This window comes from Prionailurus bengalensis, chromosome D4 (assembly GCF_016509475.1).
Source record: "Prionailurus bengalensis isolate Pbe53 chromosome D4, Fcat_Pben_1.1_paternal_pri, whole genome shotgun sequence".
In the NCBI taxonomy this organism is placed as follows: Eukaryota; Metazoa; Chordata; class Mammalia; order Carnivora; family Felidae; genus Prionailurus; species Prionailurus bengalensis.
The window spans coordinates 39,944,730-39,961,100 of record NC_057359.1 but is presented as its reverse complement, the minus strand read 5'-3'; the positions used below and the strand labels follow the sequence as shown (position 1 = coordinate 39,961,100).

Below are 16,371 nucleotides of genomic sequence, written 5' to 3'. Positions count from 1 at the left end.
CCGCGCCTTTGCATACACTTTCCCTTTCAACGGAGGGATCCTTTGTCCTGGTCGAAATCCTATTCTTATTTGGTTGATATAAGAACCTTTCTCCAAGAAGCCACTCCTAAGCCACTTTGGGACGTGTAGACACTACTAGCTGCTTCTTTAGCATTCCCATAGCACTTTGCTTGTAACTCTGCTTGGCATCGCTTTTGTTCCATCTCCTTAAGCACGTGATGGTCTTTAGGGTTATCTTTGATACTTGAAAAAAAAAAAGAGTTTATTTTACCTACTCTCTGTATCCTACAGCAAATTCTTGACTTGGTTTTCGTGACTTCACTGGAGGTATGGGAAGGTGGGACAGCTTCTGGAACTTTATTTATAAATACATATGCACATGCTTCTATGATTACGTGTGCGTGTGTGGGCACGCACTCTGTTGGGAAGAGGGTCCATAGCTTTCATCAGATGCTCAAAGGGATGTGTAACCCAAAAGAGGTGAAGAACAACTATTCGAGTATTAGACTATTCTGGAATGGGCACCGTGCCACTCAAACAGATGGGGGAGATGACTATAAGCAACCAAGAAATCATGAATGTGCATCAAATGTGGGTGCTTAGGGCATGGTACCCAGCTGGGCAGGTGGAGAACGCCATCCACCCAAAGCTGCCAAGGGCTATTAGCCAGTGTTGATTAAACTCTGGACTGCGCTTGCACTGACTTTTGGAAATTGCAGTCAAATCCAGTCCTCCCCAGTCACGGCACAGAAGCACAGGAGTTGGCTGAGTTTATCCACATAAATGCCCTGACTGTGCCTTTGTTGAGAAGCTAAGTTGGCAGTGGCAGTAACGCTGCTTGTTCTTGTCTCATTTTGCAATTCCCAGATAAATATCAGTTTGATTAATAATCATGTTCCACTGAGTCATAGGAAGGATGAAATCGACTACAATTCTGGAGGGAGAATATGGTGTAGGACATATATCTTATCCCCATCCTTACAGGAAATAGAAAATCTCCTCAAAAAGATTACATGATGCCATATCTCCCTTACCATCTCATTATAACACAGGAGTCAAGTATGTGGGTTGCAATATGATACAGTCATGTTTATGAGGTGACCTTCAGCATAAGGGATAGATCGGCTCTTGATTATACTTCTTAAGTGCCCATGCTAAGAAGCCTCATGATTTTGAGAATGCTTTTCCTGCCACTTCTCTCCTTCCATGTCTTTCTTTTTCTTCCTTCCTTCCTTCCTTCCTTCCTTTCTGTTCTTTCTTTCTTTCTTTCTTTCTTTCTTTCTTTCTTTCTTTCTTTCTTTCTTTCATCTTTCGAGTGCAAGTGAGCAAGGGGCAGAGAGACAGGGAGAGAGAATCCCAGGAAAGGGCAGAAATGGGAGAGACAGAAAGAGAGAAGCGGGGCTCGAGCTCACCTGATGCAGAGCTCAAGCTCTCGAACTGTGAGATCATGATCTGTGCCGAAGTCAGATGCTTAACCGACTGAGCCAGCCAGGTGCCCTCTCCTTCCATGTCTTTCTTAGAAAATCCTCCGTGGAATTGATTTGGCTGATAAGAGACAGGCTAACACGTGGAAAAAAAAAAGGCACAAAAAGTACATACACTTAAAATTGTCACATGCATTTGCGTGCGGGTCAACTAATTCTCATTTTGGCACTTGTTGAAATCATTTGTCGCATATTATTCCTCTCACAACAGAATACTAAAAGAGAGCAAAATAATATGCAATTCATGTATTTGAATTGCGGAAGTAAAACCACATGTTTCCCCTTCTCCTGAAGTGACTAGTTATTTGTATTATTTCTTTTCAAACAAACCAAGTCACAAAAATCCTACTACATAAAATGCATTATGAAAATCAAAGACAATTCTTTCAAGAGCAATTGTCACAGCCTTCCAACCTTGCTATGCCTGAAGGGAAGAGCCGGTTTCTTAATCTGAAAGGCAATAAAACTTGCATATAGTCAAATCAATCCCTACCACTGAGTTTCTTTGAGGGTAGAAGACACTATTCCAGGGCTGTAGTTCTAAAACTGGAGGGTGCATTAGAATCACCTGGAAGGCTCGTGAAACCAGATTGCTAGGCTTCACGCCTGCTAACGTTCCTAATACGGGAGATCTGGGATGGAGCTGGAGAATGCGGATCTCCCGCATTCTGGTGATGGTGCCGGCGAGGACTTTGATAACAACTGATCTAGGTCTTGAAGGTCCTAAGGTGTTTGTAATCCGCAAACCAGAACAGAACCTGTTTGAAAATACCTAGCAATGCAAGGTCGCCTGTTTCAAAACCCCTAGCGATAGAAGGTAACATAAGGGTCCAAAGCAGGATTCAGTGTGTGTGTGATCGAAGTGCCCTGGTGGGAGAGGACTCTGGGCTGGCAGGATTTGAACTGACTCCCAAATCTAGATCAAGGTCATCAGAGAGAAGGATGAAGGGCATCCTAGGAAGGGTAAATGAACCAAGTTAGTTTGAGCTAGGGCTGGAGGGGTAAGCTTGTGAAGGGCTTTCAATACCATCCTGTAAAGAAGTTCGGATTTGATGCATCAAGTAATATTCTTCTATTCATACATTGTCTCTTCCTGTGGCATGCAGACACAAAGGCTTGGCTCTCTACGTTACCGCAGGCATTGCAATACTGTATCCCAAGTACTGTTTAGCTTAGGTGTGGGAAGAGAGGGGAGGTTCTAGTGTATCTCTGGTGTTCGATAAGATACTAACTTAGACCGGGAGGTGGATTATTTACAATGTGGAGTCGACTTATTTTCCCTAGGTTGCAGGGATGGGAAATCAGGCAACTTTTGAATGTCTCCTTACATACGGCGAAAAGCTTGTTTGGGTGTGGACTGAGGTCGCCCACAGGAATAGGAAACCTCTTAGTTGGCTGGGGCAATTCCAGGTGTAGGAATCACCTGGAGATCTTGTTAAAATGCAGATACTGAGTCAGCAGATCTGAGGTTGTGCATTTCTAACAGGTTCCCAGAGGATACAGGTGCTGCGGGCCGCCCGCGCTTTGAAACAAGGTACCAGGGGACATCCAGAGCGCGTTAGGAGGGCTGTTGGTCATTAGAGAGGCCTGTTGATCATTATCCCTGAAGGAATGAGGATAGTTGCAATCCTTAAAGGGAGGCCTCTCTGCAGCTCCCCACATAGGGGGGACGGAGAGGGTGTGGGGACAAAGAGAAGGACGGCCAGGGCACAGCTGGGAAGGTGGCACCGGGGGAGGGCGGAGGCGGCGAGGTGCGTCAGGTACGAATGTTCCGGTGACGGCGGTCCCGCGGGGCAAGCGGCCTGGGGTCCGCGGCGCGCCTCCTCCCGGCCAAGGCGCGATTTCTGCTCTTTCGGCCCTCGGCGGCTCCCATCGCGGCTCCCGTGAGCGGCGCGGAGACCGCGACGGCGGCAGCCGGTGGCTCCGGCGCGCGGGCGGGCGCACACCCACCCCGCCGGCCCCGGCGCTCCGGCTCCCGGAAGCGGAAGGGGAGCGCGGCCCGGCCTGGGAGACGGCGGCGGCGCCGGAGGAGGAGGAGGAGGAGGGGGAAGAGCCGCTGGCGGCCGCGAGAGCACCGGCGGCAAGAGGCGAGCCCGCCGGCGCCGGTGAGTGTGTGCAGGCGCGGGGCCGACGCGGCTGCCCCCCCCCCACGCCCCCCGCCTTCGCCCCGCAGGGCCCCGACCGCCGCTGCCCGGCGCCCGCCGCCCTCACCTGGCCGCGCTCCCGCCCCGCGTCCAGCCCCTCCCCGCACCTGCCCCCCGCCCCGAGCCCCGCTCGCCGCGGGCCCGGCGGGTCTCTCAGCAGCTGCAGCAGAGCCGCAGCCGCCCGCCAGCTTCCCCTCCCAGAACTGGTGGCAAGGGTGGGGGTGGGTTCCTGCTCCGGTCGAGGTGATTTGGGGTAGTATTTTTTTTTTTTTTAATCTGTTAAATGTGTGTCCCGAGTTTATCGCCTGGAAACTACAGTTTTCCCTCTCTGCACCCCCGCCCAGAGACCTGCGCAGGGATCCCGGGTTTATTTATGCTACCACAGCCTTTCATTCATTTCCAGATCCCTGGTGTGGGGCTGCAGAGGACTAGCAGGAGCAGAAATAGTTTGCTCCTTTATTGACCTTCTGCCTCCCTCCCCCGGATCCAAGAGTGATTTTGAGAAAATGGCTCACGGATGGCAGCAGTTTGCGCTTGTTACCATTCGCTGTAATAAATAGGTCGCTGGATTTTAAGTGGGGAGTCCATTTAAAGTTGTGGTTTCTCAAGCTATATTTGGGTCACATCTTAAAATCCCTTGTGAGTCAGTCAGTGGAGGATGTCTGTATCTCTAGGGCTGAGAGAACCTGACCGGTTATTACTCGAAAATATTGCAGCATAGCAGTCCATAAAAGTACAAGGGGGGGGGGGGCGGGGAATCAAGGTCATTGTGGGTGGGTCATAAATCATAGTGTAAAGTTACAGCCTGAAAGACGACTGAGGATAATTAAGCACGAGTTGTGTCAAATGGATCCTCAGCCTAGGATGCTAATATGTAACCTTTAAAAAGAATTCACTACCTTCCTTGTGGTAGTAATAATAATAATAATAATAATAACAACGAATAATAATAGTTATCATTTGATGACTGCCTGGTATGTGCTGTCCCTGGCTTTTTTGTGTAATGTCTTGTTAAATCCTTCCATTTCTTCAGATTTTACAGATGAAGTCCAGAGCGGTGTTTTATTTTGCTTTAGTTGTGCAACCCCTTAATGGCCAAAAAGATTTTTGAAGAAGAGATGAGGTGAGAAATCAATGGGAAGGAAAGGACTAAATGAGATTTAGTGTAGTGGAAAGAAAAACGACATTCTAGTCCCATTGCTTGGCACAATCTAGCTCTGGGGTCATGGATAGGCCAGTGACCCATGCTGTTTTCTCAGCTATACAACTAAGGAGTTAGGCTAAATTCTTTAAGGCTTATTTTAGCTTTCCCATAGTACTTGGCATATGCTACGTTTGTAATTAATTTAAAACCCTTTAACATGCATGTTAACAGCACATTTTAAGCATATACCTGAAGAAGTATTGGTAAAATTATATCAAAATATAACTAAATATATATTTCCATACTTTTGGAATAGTACGTGGCCTAGTTCTAGAATTCCTCATTGGGGATGTAAAACTAATGGGATTATATCAGGTCCCTTCTGTTAAACGTAACATACTTTAGAAGCTATAATTGGAATAAATGAAACAGAGCGTATTTTAAATGATGGTAACTGTCACACTGCCTATCTCTGGGGTATTTTATTTAATAAAATAAATGCATTTTAAGATGCATCCATGTAACCACCGGCTTAACAGGTGGATTCTAAAGAAGTAATAATCCGTGAATCACAAAATTTTTACTTATTTGCCCACTGCCCGATTTCTGTAATTCATAGGGATCGATTCCGAACCCGTGGAAGAGTGCGTGGATAACATAATGTCACGTATTAGTGAAGAAACTAATTGAGAAGTGTAGTATTGTCTCCACGGAGCTTTTTTCTGGGATTGAAATGGAGTGTGAGTCAATACAGCCTTTTTCAGCTGTAGAACGCTTCATAGTCGTATCAGTATTAACAGGCATAACAGGGAAGGCGGAGGAAAAGCCAGTTTTATTACCGGGGACTTGTTCCCTAAGCTCAGTTTTACTTTATATTAAGGCATAAAGGAATTTTATATTGCTTTAGTAAAACATTAGGGCTCAGATTCAATTTTTCGAGTGCACTAAATATAAATGGCATTTTAACATCCAGTAGAATAATTAGTGCATTTATGCTTCTTATTGAAGTTGAAAATATTTGAACTATTTTGAATCCGTGAAAAACACAGGTAAAAGACAAGAAAAGGTGGAAAACCCCCAGTTTTTCTTGTAGGCGGCATAGTGACTTTTTTGGTTCAGCATCTTTGGTAAATTGAATAAACCTAGTTATTCACAGATGTGCATACTCTCTCTGCACTGCTCTCTCTGGGGGTTATCTCCCCCCAAAATACCTTAGTGTGATGGTAGTTTATTTACTTCTCTCCCTCTTTTGATGTACCCTAGGAAAAAGATGGGACTTTTCCAAAGTTTGTCGTTGGCCTTTTAGGTCTCCCATTTGTGTTTTTTCCCTTGGGTAGATTAACCTCATTTAAGAGCCTGAGCAGATATCTGCTCTCTCCATCTACCTGTTACTGCTTCCACAAAAGGGCAGGTTAGGTAAAATTAGTATTTTACCACTCACCGATTAATTTTATTGTAGTTATAACTCAACACGCTCGGTGTGATCTCAACCAGGCTTCTGATTTTAAGCCTTTTATCCCATAATTATGGAATGAAACCTAACCTACTGCAGGGTGTTCAGCTTCAAGCAAGTCAGGGGTGATTTTTTTTTTTCTCGTTTAGTGTTGTTATTTTCTTTTTTTTTTTTAGTTTTGAGAGAGAGAAAAAGCGTGAGTGGGGGAGGGGCATAGAGAGAGGAGAGAGAGCGAGAATCCCAACCAGGCTCCCCATCAGCAGTGAGGAACCTGATGTGGGGCTTGAACTCACAAACTGTGAGATCATGACCTGAGCCAAAGTTGGACACTTAACGAACTGAGCCACCCAGGCACTTGGTCTTTTAGTGTTATTCTTTTTTTTTTTTTTTTTCAACGTTTATTTATTTTTGGGACAGAGAGAGACAGAGCATGAACGGGGGAGGGGCAGAGAGAGAGGGAGACACAGATCGGAAACAGGCTCCAGGCTCCGAGCCATCAGCCCAGAGCCTGACGCGGGGCTCGAACTCCGGACCGCGAGATCGTGACCTGGCTGAAGTCGGACGCTTAACCGACTGCGCCACCCAGGTGTTTTTCTTTTAGTGTTATTCTTAAACTGAGCCTGCTTTGGTAAAGCTTGGTGTGAAAGACCTCTGATTTAGGGTTTTTTGTTTTTTTACTTTTTCAACCTATCTTGGTGTAGTGGGTGCTAGGGGTAAGTCGCTAGTTTCCCTTCCCCCTTGGAAGCACTTACTAGGTTCATTTCTGGCTTTTACTGTATCCGAAGGGTTTCCTTGTGCCATGTTTGAAGCCAAAGCTTATCTGTTGTCTTCCGTCCCTGCTCTGCATTCAACTCCAATTCTTTTCTTGTCTTTCCTGGCCCTTTCCCGCATCCCTGCCTTCCTACGTGAAGATTCCCATGCCGACATTTTGTACTGCCTGAAGCAACATTTGGTCTCTTTAATTCATATCGTCCACATCTTCCGAGCGATTTGTACTTTCGGTTAGGAGATTCTGATGAAGTGTGTCCCTGTAGTGCAATATTTTTAATAGAGATATTAACTTACCTTTATTTCTCACTCATGAAGCAGGTACACAGAGGAGTAATGGCTCATGTTCAGTTTTTCCTAGAATGGAGTGATTTGAAGACCTGTTCTAGAAGCAGGTTCATGAGACCATTGATGGCGCAAGGGTGTTCTGCTTTGACACCTCTGCCCACCACATTTTCACAGAGTCTTCTTGGAGAACTCAGCGTTGAGTCAAAGTTCCCGACTTCACTAACTCATTCTTCACTAATTTCTGAAATTGGGTCCTGATTTGCTCCCATGTTTCCGTCCTTAACTTACCAGCCCAAAGAGATTGGGCTTACAGGTTTTAGTTCAGTCTCTCTGTTTGAGATCAGATCTCTGTTTTCGGTTTTCTGCTTGAGGAGACCTCATGCCAACATGTGGAAAGAAAACTTCTCTCTATGCTTCTAGTATGATACCAGCTGAGCGGCTGGGTCTCCTGAGATTGCTCATCTTTGACAAGTGTTCTCAGATGTTAGCTTTAGAGGAAGTAGAGCTGGGGCGTGGTTAAGTTGTATCACGACTCGATTTTTAAAAATGGGGACCCAGAAACATCTGGAGTTTACAAGACTAGAAGTAAAACTTCTTTTTGTCTCTCTTCCTCTCCTATCCCCACTCCCCTTTCAAGTTACTATTTTGAGAGTTCCTTATCATTTGTCAGGCAGTTTCTCATTTAAGCGTGATGACAATTCCAGGAGTTATTTTTATCACCATTTTACAGATGGCTAAACTGAAGCTTGAGAAGAAACTGCAGCCTGGAGAGCTAATAAGCTGTGTCAGAATTTGAATGTGGCTCTTTTTCGTTTCCCCACAGGGTTAATTTCCTACGCTGTTGAAATAAACTGAATACCTATGTGTATTTAAAAAATTGAATTACATGGGGCGCCTGGGTGGCGCAGTCGGTTAAGCATCCGACTTCAGCCAGGTCACGATCTCGCGGTCCGTGAGTTCGAGCCCCGCGTCAGGCTCTGGGCTGATGGCTCAGAGCCTAGAGCCTGTTTCCGATTCTGTGTCTCCCTCTCTCTCTGCCCCTCCCCCATTCATGCTCTGTCTCTCTCTGTTCCAAAAATAAATAAACGTTGGAAAAAAAAAATTGAATTACATCGTTGGCTAATTGTTAGAGACAGCTATAGCCTGATAGTTTAGGTAGAATTATTTAATGTGGCTAATTTTCAGAGTAGATAACATCAGAAGTTAAATGTCTGTATAAATATGTTTAAAAGTATATAGTCAAACCACACTCAGGTATCACCTCACGCCAGTCAGAGTGGCCAAAATGAACAAATCAGGAGACTATAGATGCTGGAGAGGATGTGGAGAAACGGGAACCCTCTTGCACTGTTGGTGGGAATGCAAATTGGTGCAGCCGCTCTGGAAAGCAATGTGGAGTTTCCTCAGAAAATTAAAAATAGACCTACCCTATGACCCAGCAATAGCACTGCTAGGAATTTATCCAAGGGATACAGGAGTACTGATGCATAGGGGCACTTGTACCCCAATATTCGTAGCAGCACTCTCAACAATAGCCAAATTATGGAAAGAGCCTAAATGTCCATCAACTGATGAATGGATAAAGAAATTGTGGTTTATATACACAATGGAATATTACGTGGCAATGAGAAAAAATGAAATATGGCCTTTTGTAGCAATGTGGATGGAACTGGAGAGTGTGATGCTAAGTGAAATAAGCCATACAGAGAAAGACAGATACCATATGGTTTCACTCTTATGTGGATCCTGAGAAACTTAACAGGAACCCATGGGGGAGGGGAAGGAAAAAAAAAAAGAGGTTAGAGTGGGAGAGAGCCAAAGCATAAGAGACTGTTAAAAACTGAGAACAAACTGAGGGTTGATGGGGGGTGGGAGGGAGGAGAGGGTGGGTGATGGGTATTGAGGAGGGCACCTTTTGGGATGAGCACTGTGTGTTGTATTGAAACCAATTTGAGAATAAATTTCATGTATATAAAAAAATAAAAAAAAATTAAATAAATAAATAAAATAAATAAATAAACGTTAAAAAAATTAAAAAAAATAAAAGTATATAGTTATAACTTTATTTTCAGAAGCAGTTATAAGTTTAGGGGTGCCTGGGTGGCTCAGTCCGTTAAGCGTCTAACTTCGGCTCAGGTCATGATCTCACGGTTGGTGGATTCGAGCCCCACATCAGGCTCTGTGCTGACAGCTCAGAGCCTGGAGCCTGCTTCAGATTCTGTGTCTCCCTCTCTCTGTACCTCCCCTGCTTGCACTCTGCCTCTGTCTCTCTCAAAAATACATAGACATTAAAAAATATTTTTAAATAAAAATTTAAAAACAATTGTAAGTTTAAATTTTATATTTTCACATATTAACCATCTCTCTTGGGAACTTTCTGTGGGAAGTTTTATTGTATTTTTTTTTATTAAATTTTTTTTTTTAATGTTTATTTATTTTTGAGACAGAGCCAGAGCATGAACGGGGGAGGGGCAGAGAGAGAGGGAGACACAGAATCAGAAGCAGGCTCCAGGCTCCGAGCCATCAGCCCAGAGCCCGACGCGGGGCTTGAACTCATAAGCTGTGAGATCACGACCTGAGCCGAAGTTGGACGCTTAACCAACTGAGCCACCCAGGCACCCCTATTGTATTCTTTTAGAAATAGCAATGTTAAAAATATTTAAGGACCCTTTATAGTTATGAAACTTTGGTATGTTCTTTGTTATCCCAAAATTACCTGAAGTTATAAGTCTAGCATTGTTTCTGTCCCTCTTAGGTGAGATTTGATTCCGTGATGTCAGTGAGATTGTTGAATTAGATAAAATGTTTATCCCATTTGGATGCTATCTCTGGCTGCAGGGTGGCTGTAATAACTGTAAATGTAGGAGGTGTCCTGGAGTCTAAGCCAGTGAATGGCTGCGGTTTGACTCATAGACGGTTGACTTGTGCTATTACCTAATAATACTGACAGGAAGTACTGTTTTGCTGAAACATTAGGAAGCCACCCTGGAATCCGAGCCATAGCAGCATTATTGACTTAGGCCATGTTTCAGAACATTTTGTTGTACCACATTTAATTCTGTGTGAGATTTTTTTCTAGAGGAAGATGAATATGTTCATTTGCTCCTAGAGTAGCAGCTCCCCTACTTTGTCATTCCATATTTTGTCTCTAAAAATCAAAGGTGCAGGCAAGGAAACCATTCTTAGCTTAGTTCAGGAAGTTAGAGTAGAAACAAATTATATTTGACAATCTGACAATCACGGAGCACAGAGTAATTGATGCTGGGAGAAAATACAGTTACAAAAATCTATACAGGGAATGGAAATGATAATGATTTTGGTGTATGTTTCACATCCTCAGTATGTAACAGTTTCCTTTTGCTTTGGTAAGCAGTATGCTTAACAAACTTGTAACTTGTTTATTTCCTGTCTTGGAGAATGGTACCACCCTTTACATAGTCCCTAAGCAGAAAACTTGGGAGCCATCCTACAATCTGCCCTTTGATTCCAATTTTCACCAAGTTCTATCAGTTTTACTTATTAAATTTTTTTAAGTTTATTTATTTATTTTGAGAGAGAGAGACCATGCGAGCAGGGGAGGGGCAGAGAGGGAGAGAGAGAATCTCAAGCAGTCTCTGCTCTGTCAGCACAGAGCCTGACGCGGGGCTCGATCTCACGAATCATGGGATCAGGACCTGAGCCAAGATCAAGAGTTGGCTGCTTAGCCGACTGAGCCACCCAGGTGCCCTAGTTTTACTCGTTAAATTCTTAATCTGCCCTTTTCCACATGCCTCCTGTCTTAAGTGTTCCTTCTTCACCCCCTCCTCTCCGCACCCCCCTTCTAAGTCACTGCTGTTGTGGCCTTATCATGTACCCTCATTTCTCACCTGGGTGACCAGTAGCTTATAGTCAGTTTTGGAGCACTATCCATCCGCCCAAGTCCATTCTTCATAGCATGGCTATTCTTTCCAAGGTGCAGACTTCATCATGGTATTCTTCTCCGTGAAATCCTACAGTGATTTCCCACTCTGCTAAGTGCAAAGTCCAGACTCATTGGCATAGTTTAACAGTGTTTTTCACTGAGATCACTCATTTCTTGTGGGTCATGAAATCACTTGAGTGGGCTGTGACTAGAATTATGTATGTATTTAAAATGAACTAGAATAAAATAGAAGAACAGTAGCGGAGTACATCACGTATATTAAATAGACTTTTTCAGTCATGTATTTCATATAATCAGAGTGTCAAACATTTATATTTCTGTGTGTACTCGTGTTGTAATGAACTATATTTCTTGGAGTTGAGTGTGCTCAGAAGGTTAAACATGTTTTACGTCATTCTTCCATGTGCAGTGACCAGGCATTTCACTTTACTAGGGTTTTCTCTGCCTGCTTTTGTATTTTTGCTTCTTTTGCTCCCGTGGTCAGAAGAGCCTCCGTTCTTTGATGCGCCGACTCACAGGTTTACTCTCTCCAGAAACCTTTTCCTGATGGCAACTTACCACGAGAAATGCATTCTGTATTGCCACCTTATATGCACATAAATCCTCACATAACTGAAAAAAGTTCCATGAGCCAATACCCATCTTCTATGAGATGCATTCTTGCCCTCTTGCCCCCTGTCTTATGTTGTCTTAACATGGTATCGATCTTGTCTGTTTACTAGTCTGTCTCCATTGAGGATGGGGCCCATCTCTTTTTTATCTGTATCCAGTGCAGAGGCATAATGTATAGTCAATAGATGTTAATTGAATTAGTGAAATACTGAATTGGTATATGTATATTATCTAGAACTCTCTACAGTATTATTATTTAAGCTTGAACTATAGAAGCTAACTTTTATGGTTGATTCTCTTAACGGTTCATTATAGGAGGATAACTTTTCCTTACAGCATTTTAAACTAAAACTTGCTTCTATTTTAAACTCTTCATTTTATGTTAATCAGTTGCAATTGGATAGTTCTAGCCTCACATCTTGATAGACATTACGTCGCATCTTGTCTCATGAGTGATCTCAGAATCTGTTGTCATTTTGTGCTTTGTGGTCAAGAGTTTGATGAAGCCCAAATGTTGGACACAGGATACTAATTTGATTTTATGGGAACTGGGTGGTTTCAAAAGAGAGAACTTTCATGTATGATGGAAATCAAGTGCAGATTTTGGGGGAGATGGGGTGGGAAATGAAAACAAAGTCAGGTGAAATGGAGTTCTCTTATTTCTGACTTTAAAACCTTTGTAATTGACATTTTCACAGTCAGAATATTTTAGTGGCTTATAATTTTTATCTTTTGTGAGAGATCACTATTTGTTAAATCATTAATAGATTCTCATGGAGACCGGTTATTGAGGAGAGATCCATTTGTTGGGATGTAATTAAAAAAAGAATGAAGCAAGATAAAACCTCTAAATGCAAGTACCAGAAAAATGACAACACATCTTGGTGAATTTCCAATTGGTAAGTCTACATTTAATTTTATGCGGGAATATGTTTCTGTATTATGTGTCTTAGTAGTCTTAAAGTCTTATGTTTAGATACATTAAATAATTTCTAAAAAAATTTCTAAAAAAAGATAACTAGTTACATTATGTTTATTTAAAACATTTCATATTAAATTTTAGTTAGACATTTTCGTAAATAAGAAATTTCTTTTTCCATGAGAAAAGTGATTTGTACGTAATATGAATTTCAAAAACATTTTCTGAATTACAAATCTGATATGGCTTGCAGCTGATGCTTCTGCACTACAGTAAAAAAAATACTAATTTTAAAACCATTTAATATAAGGGTAATAAATATAGTGATAACGAGAGACTTAAATATTTTGTGTATAAGGTTGTGGTGTCTAATCAGACTCCCTCAGCTTTCTTTATTTTTCAGTTGGTGGAAAAGAATTTATAAGTACATATGTTTATTAATAAACTTAGAAGAACCCATAATCCATACGTAGAAAGTGAGAGCTTTCTTCTCACTACTGTGTCCTTCGTAAGCCCAGTGATAACCACTCGTGTTAACAGGTTGGTGGATGTGTTTTCTTCTATACTTTTTTACTTACACACACATGTTATTTTTTAAATAGTTTATTTATTTTGAGAGACAGACAGAGAGACAGACCCAAGAGGGCCCCATGCTGTCAGCGCAGAGCCCGATGCGGGGCTCAAACTCATGAACTGTGAGATCATCACTTGAGCCGGAATGAAGAGTCGGACGCTTAACTGCCTGAGCCACCCAGGCACCCCTATATTTTTTTTGACAAAAACCAATAATGCCGTACAAACTTTTCTGTAATTTGCTTTCCCCTGTAACATTTACATTTGAAAAATTTTAAACACAAGAGTTGAAAAAATTTTATAGTGTAACATCTGAATATCCCTCACCTAGATAATATAACTAATGTTTTATTAAGCTTCATCACATGCTCATCCATCTCTTGGTCCATCTGACAGTCCACTTTATTATTTTTTTTTGGCTCCGTTTCATAGTAAATTGCAGATATCAGTACATTTCTTCCACTCCCTCCCCGATACTTCAGCCTGCGTATCATTAACTAGAGTTCAGTATTGGTTTATAGGGTTTTTTAAAAGGCATATTTACATACCATGAAATGCACCAGTCTTAAGTGTACGTTTGCTGACTTTTGGCAAATTCATAACCTGTGTATCTCAGACTCCTATCAAGATAGAGATCTTTATGAGGGAACCAGAAAGTTCCCTTTATGCCTTTTCTTGTCTATCATTATCCTCCTCTCCTCCAGGAAACCACTGTTAAGCTTTTTCTCATATAACTTGCATTCTTTCACTCAGCACTTTGTGGGGGTAGCCATGTGCCGATCTAGATCTACCTCCTTTTCTCCTTTCTTTTTTTCTTATAAAATTGTGGTAGCTTGGGGGTACCTGGGTGGCTCAGTCGGTTAAGCATCCGACTTCGGCTCAGGTCACCATCTCACGGTTCGGGAGTTTGAGCCCTGCATCAGGCTCTCTGCTGTCAGCAAGAAGCCTGCTTCACATCCTCTTTTCCCCCCTTCTCTCTGCCCCTCCCTTGCTCGCGCTCTCTCTCTCAAAAATAAACATAAAAAAATTAAAATTGCAGTGGCTTGGAAATAGTCTACACCTTGGAGGTCTCATAGCTTATTTGACCGTCCCCCTCCCTCTTCGTGAACATGGAAGTTGTGCCATATCTTTACGATTACGAAAGGCACTGTGTACAACACCTCGAATGTATATCTACCTCTACACTCCGATGAGTACCTTGGTAGCTATGACTAGAAATAAACTACTGGGTCAAAGAGTTTCACATTTTAATAGAGACTGCTAAATTGCCCTCTGAAGATGATTGTATCAGTTTACATGCATACCAGCAATGGGTGAGAGTGTCCTCTCCTGTACGCTCTCTCAAGAGTGGATAATCCGTCTTTCTAAAAGGTTTTAAATACAAGGGATGAAAAATAGGCCTAGTTATTTCACATTTTCCTCATCAGTAATGATGAGCCACCGAATTTTTTTCCTTTGTGAATTGCTTCTCTATGTATTTACTTCATATGCCTCTTACCGGTCATATGTTGTAATCTTTTTGTTTAATGTTCATTTATTTATTTTGAGAGAGTGAGAGAGAGATGGCACCAACAGGGGAGGGGCAGAGAGGGGGGGGGGGAGAGAGAGAATCCCAAGCAGGCTCTGCACTATCAGTGCAGAGCCCCATGCAGGGCTCGAACTCCCGAACTGTGAGATCATAACCTGAGCCGAAACCAAGAGTTGGATGGACAGTTAACTGACTGAGCCACCCAGGTGCCCTGTTGTAATGTTTTTTTTAAAAGGGATGCTGTATCTTTTAACTTCGTCTTTGGTGTGTTTTAGGCTTCACAAATTTTAATCCTCATGTGGTTACGCTTCACTTACGGGTCTTGTTTGTGAAGGTCTTACTCATTCTGAGATTATAAAACCACTTGCTATTTTCGTCTACTACTCTTGCTTTTTATTTGGCATTTGGAAGAGAAAAATCACTGTGAACTGAGGTGACAGGAAGAATTTCATAGGGAGAGTGAGATTCAAATTGACCTTGAATTATGACTTGAATTGAAATAGAAGTAAGCAAAATAATAGGGCCATTTCGGATAGGAGGAATGAGAGAAGGAATATTTTTTTCATATTCACGAACAGTCATAAGACCAGTGGCTGAGGCGGAGAGTCCTATAAAACTGGAAGTTTCGAGCTCACATTTCTAGGTTTCCTGTAAATACTTTTGGCCAATTTTTATCATTTTCTGAAATGTGCATTTTGATGTTATCATTTTCTGTCATATAATAGTTTTCCAAATCCCTTTCTTTTCCGAGTGACTCGAATATTCTTCCCGAGGAAAATACATGGTAAAATTTAGTTGCCTGAAAAGGCAAGAAAAGAAAGGTGGTTTCCTACTAGAATGGTTTGAGTGTTGTAAATATTTATGTAGTCTGGTTTATTAGAGTTGAATTATAATATCTTTTAAAAAAGTTTGTGCGGTAGTAATTTACATCATTATTGAAGTTAGTCATGGCACTCAAGTCGAGTTACCAGATAGCCATCTTCAAAAATGTTGAAGTACCAGTAGGTCTACTAAGTTACATCAAAGTTTGAGTCATGAGCTCCCCATTTAATGTACCAATTAGCCTGTTCGAATCTCTATAGCTAATGAAAGTATTTTACAAATGCCACCCTGGAGACCGAACAGCAGCAGTGTGTTCAGTTCGGTTGTGGGTCAGGATGCGTAATAGTTTCTGTTCAGCCGGAAGCCACGCCTGGTGGATATTAAGCGAGTGGAGTGACCCTACAACTCTGCCAGTTACGTGTCTCTGGTTGTAACCTGATTTGGAGCTCTGGGAAGACTGCTGTTTGCTTCTGGACAGTCTAGCTGTAAGGCTTATGTGGCACTAATTTTCGCTTATCAGGTATTTAAAAAAAAACAAAACATTCACCATCTCATTCATTGTTTTCTTTGTCTATCCTTGGCTTACTTTTCCTTGGGGATGCTTATGCTTTTAGAGCTTGTTGTCTGTATCTTTTACATGCAGGAAGAAAAGACACGTTTAACTGTACTTTTCAGTATCTAGTATTTTCAGTTGTGAGAAATCTTTTGCAAGAA

The 16,371-nt window shown here is 42.3% G+C and overlaps 1 protein-coding gene across 3 annotated transcripts in view; it reads left to right on the top strand.

The window, feature by feature from the left end:
- The first annotated feature begins 3,475 nt into the window (after positions 1–3,475).
- Positions 3,476–16,371, top strand: part of ZDHHC21 (zinc finger DHHC-type palmitoyltransferase 21) — a 70,189-nt gene continuing 57,293 nt past the window's right edge. Inside the window, exons 1-3 of one of the 3 annotated variants that reach the window (XM_043567062.1) lie at positions 3,476–3,589; positions 12,583–12,714; positions 13,138–13,274. The gene's annotated coding sequence lies outside the window, so the exon portion shown is untranslated. Of the gene's footprint in view, positions 3,590–12,582; positions 12,715–13,120; positions 13,275–16,371 lie in introns of all 3 variants that reach the window. The other 2 variants (XM_043567064.1, XM_043567063.1) reach the window with 2 other exon arrangements.